Genomic DNA, 5,000 nt, shown 5'->3' on the forward strand with positions numbered 1-5,000 from the left:
TGCAGGACGTTGGAGGGGAAAGGAAAGTTTAAGACCTAACGAGATTGGCTCAAGATACGGAGAGATGGAGTTCCAGGGTTGCTGACGTCAAAGACAAGGTAAGAAGCCTCGCCATGTTATATTGTCAAGGATAATATAGCCAGAGTACTAAAGAAAACAGTGTGATAATCAATATTTCCTGTAATATTCATCTGCATATTATAATTCAAGAGAATACCCGTAATCATTGCGTTATATAATATTTTGTAAATTGATATAAACACTGTTTTTAGTTTACTAATAAGAAGTATAATACACGATTAAGACAAATTGAGTAATTAATATATGAAAATTAAACTTATATTGCGAAGTCTGTTTCTTATGTTGGTCAAGCCCGGAATTGTATTGCATTATCAACACAGAGTAGAAAGTGGCAAAATGTCGACCTGGCAGAGTAGTGACAAAAGAAAAAAAATGCCCCATCATAATATCCGGTACTTAGACACTGACTACCTCTGGAATTGCTTCCATTTTCTTTGATGACAGCCTCTGGCCTAAGCCTTAGAAAGTATATATAAAGGAAACTTGGTGTTTTAGAGTGTGTGCGAGGCCGCGCGCACACACATGTACATATGGTACGTTATTTATTTTTACAGTGCATCTTGTAAATATCCTAATAACAATTCATGGCATCCTGTTCGATACACTTCTAAATTCCACTGTGTTATCCACAATCTCGATCTCTCGATCAATTGAAAACCCTATTCCAACGGATCGATCTTCCTCTATACCTTTTTAGTGGAACGAATATCGACAGTGATCCAACAGGAACCCCCGTAATAATTTTTGGTATAGTGTTCATAGTTGGTTTAGAAGTTGTGGCTACATATTTTCCTGCTGCTATTTTTACACAGTTTCTGAGAGATACTGTATCTAGAGCCACGTTATTTACTGTAATCGTTAGACCCATAGACATGTATAGATTACATAATGGTTCACGCCGACGTTATGATGGTGCCTCATATATCTGTCAGAAACTGATGTTTGCCACCAGATACCTCTAAGTTAGTAGTGGATCTCACGACGGGAGATATGTGTGAGCTGATCTTTGTTTAATTATCCGTACAAGACCTGTTTCATGTCGATGACCATGGAGAGATTTTCATCTTTAGATAAACGTAGATCTTGCTGTCCTTGAAATTCTCAAGCCTATCCATCAACATCAAGGTGTCAAGTCTCGGATAGGGTACATCATACATACATGCATGCATGCATGTATACATATTCGTACATACATACATACATACGCACATACATGCTTACATACATACATACATACGCACATACATGCGCACATATATACATACATACATACATACATACATACATATGTCTAAACAGAAATGTAGTAGCACATTTGTAAATAACACACAAGAAACCCACAGTCGGAGAAAATAAACTTCGAATGAAAGAAGATTCTATATTTCGGCTACCAACTGTAGCCCTCTTCAGGAAAGTACATAAGACAGAGGACAAATGGGACTTATAAGCTACAGATACAAAGAAAAGAGAGGGAACGTGGACTGATGGCATTACTCAGACGCGGGGTAAGATGGGGTGGCGGGGGAGGGTGAGGGTGAGGTGGAGGGGGGTTGTAAGCTTCGGACAAGCCTGCTAACCGCCGCTCGGGAAATAATGTCAGGAGTCCACTGCCCTTTAGAAATATTAATGTTGGGGCATTCCTCAATTAATGCTGATTCAACTATTTTCCTCCTGAAACCGCAGTGGGACTTGAACACTAATCTGGCCTTACCCCAGTCGAAAGAATGATTCTTATTTTTAGCATGAAGAAATACGGCCGAATTTTCCTGCCCATACCTAATTGATCTTTTATGCTCTGCCAATCTAGTGTTCAAGTCTCTCCCGGTTTGACCCAAGTACACCAAATCACAATCTTGGCAGGGCAAACAATAAACACCGGGTGACTCTACTTCCTTCAGTTTTTGTTGAACGTTCACAATTTGCTTACGCACGGTGTTGGGATAGTGATAGGCAATAGTGAGACGTTCATAAGGAAACAATTTAGTAGAAGAATTGATGGTTTTACTATAGGGAATTTTTAAGATATCTTTAAAAGAGCGGTGATGACTAGAGGGGACGGAAATTTTGAAATGGTTGGCTCTAGCCTTACTAAGGGCTTAGTCAAGAAACCAAGGTGGATATGCCAATTTCTTAAGTTGACAATTGATCACCTCAATTTCTTGGTCCAGAAATTGAGGACTGCAGATCCTGAAAGCCCTCAAGAAAAGACCAGAGGCAACACTTTTCTTAACATTATCAGGGTGATTACTAAAAAAATGAAGGTAACTCCCTAACAATCAAATCAAAATTATTTACAATTATCCAAATAGTATTTTCAGAAAGGTAGTAAATGTACATCGGAGGAATAATGTGGACCACAACTCCGGGGTATATAAATTGCCTTGAAAAGAGTGTGATGACATCTATTTGGGCCAAACTGGTAGGGATTTTTCCACAAGAATAAAGGAACACAAAAACTACATTGAATATGGACAAGTCAACTCCGCCGTGTTCCTTCATGCCAGCCAAGAAGACCACAGAAAGGATTAGGATAATGCAGCAATTATATTAAAATCCCAATGTATCTTTCGTAGAAAAATTGTAGAATCTTTCTTAATTAAACTTTTTCCTAACTTCAATCCCTCAAAAGGTCAATGGCCCCCAGATTGCATTACGAGGATAGCAGTCAATAGATTAATGTCAAGAGCGGTCGGACAAAATACTACAAACTGCCTATCCTTGACCCAACCACATCAAGGCATGTAACGTAAATCCCCCACTTTTCCCCGTCCCCTTTTCTGTACTCACTACCTCATTTATACCTGTACTCTATCTTGTAACCATTCTGCTGAAGAGGACCACAGATAGTAGTCGAAATATACAGTTTTCCTGTACTTCTGATATTATTTCTCCGATAGTGGGTTCAAAGTGTACTTGCAATTATTAATTGTTATTTTTTCTTGTCAGTAGCAGTACGTAAAGAAATATAAGAATTGAACACAAAAATATTGTTTGGCAACTGACACGTGTCGGCACGAACCGGACAAACTGCATGTTGGAACATAAATGAAACCACCATTTTTTAATGTTTACACGTACTTAGAATGTTCTCATCTCTAGCCTTTGATTAGAGATAATCTCATTTGACTTAGTCTACATTTTCCATACTGTTCCAGTCCATTAAAAAAACCTTCAGTGATCTTTTCTCAGGTTTGGTTTTACACGCAATCCTAAAAAGACTGCATCCTTTTTCCAGTTTTTTTATCATATAGTTTATCTCCTAATCCATTTAAGACTTCTATTTAGGAATAATTATGTTTCGTTTTCATTATATTAGACATAGCTTCGTATTTCTTCGTTTGAGCAACAAAAACAGTGTGAATGCTCAGCCAGGAGCTCGCAAGGGACACGGTAGAAGATGGTATTGGCAAATCTCGTCTTAGTACGAGGCCACAACGCTTCTGAAGCAACTTCAGCATGTCACTTTTCGACAATGTCATATATTGTCTTATCCCCTTTGATATTTGTCATTTGATTCCTCTCTTATACGCCGATGGTGAACTTGGAAGCCTACTGATCTCGCATCTTCCTAGTCATGGGTTCGAGTCCCACACTTCCCTCCGATTACCAGCAGCAGCGAGTGTACCCTACCTCGACAGTCCAAGCGCATAGGGCAAAGGTGATGGCTTCGGCCGTAGCTACGTGCCTTCCAACGTACTGTAAACTCCTTACCTTATTCAAAGGGTCTTATCCTGACTCGCTTTGTTGACTTTGTCAAATGGTCGTTTGCATAATCTTGCCTTCGAGTAGGAATGAAAACAAGTGACGTGTATTATAGACGTTTATTTTCTTCTCATCATAATGTATTTGATGGAAAAATGTGTATATTATTTACCTTTGCATGATTTTTTTCTCCTCTTTGGTCCGATATCTTAAAAAAAAAAGAAATAGACTGAGATTGCATTGTGTTGTTACACACCGGGGTATAGTGCATTGTGACGTACATTCTTATGGAAATCAGTCCATTATACATTATTAACAGAAAGCGTAACAGAACATATATACTTAGTACATAATACATGTAGACATCCATACAGGCAATCATACATATATAAGTAAATGAATGCATACATATATGCAGACATATATACATATACACTACAGACGAGTTTAAAAGTTCTAATACATTTGTGAGATAAACTATAAATCTCAAATTCGGAGAAAAGAAATTTGTTGTAAGAAGATATGTATATTGCGACCACTGTCTGAGATCCTCTTCACATATGTATACATTACGTGCATACACGCACGCACGCACACACGGTTGATAGAGTCCCGGACTGTCACTGCGACGGTCCGGGTTCGAATCCTGCCCAGGGCTGAAATAATTTCAGTATCGCTGCGCTTCAATCGTTACTCCAACTCTCGTGGGCAGGGAGTTAGGGGTGTGTGTGCGTGTAAGGTCACAGCATTACCCATAGATCGGTCATACGAGCTCTGAGCTCTCTTCCGGGAGGGAAATAGCTGTCGATCACGAGTCCAACACGTGATCCAAAGACCAAGGTGAACCAAGGTGAATCACACACACACACGCACACACACACACACACACACACACACACACACACACACACACACACACACACACACACACACACACACACACACACACACACACACACACACACACACACACACACACACACAAGAACATAAGAATGAAGGAGACTGCAAGAGACCATAAGGCCTACACCAGGTAGCTCCGTATCCATCACCACCTGTCATCCATATTCATAAAGTTGTTTAATCGTTTCTTAAAACAACTGATAGTTTCAGCGCTTACTACATGGTTACTAAATCTATTCCATTCGTCGACCACCCTATTAGTAAACCAATTCTTGCCTATTTCCTTTTTAAATCTAAATTGGTCCAGTTTAATC

At 39.3% G+C, this 5,000-nt stretch overlaps 1 protein-coding gene across 1 annotated transcript in view; it reads left to right on the forward strand.

The window, feature by feature from the left end:
* Positions 1 to 5,000, forward strand: part of LOC143036809 (uncharacterized) — a 250,148-nt gene that overhangs the window by 146,197 nt on the left and 98,951 nt on the right. The window lies entirely within an intron of this gene.

The sequence above is a fragment of the Oratosquilla oratoria genome, chromosome 21, assembly GCF_046742065.1.
Source record: "Oratosquilla oratoria isolate Oo_2021 chromosome 21, ASM4674206v1, whole genome shotgun sequence".
In the NCBI taxonomy this organism is placed as follows: Eukaryota; Metazoa; Arthropoda; class Malacostraca; order Stomatopoda; family Squillidae; genus Oratosquilla; species Oratosquilla oratoria.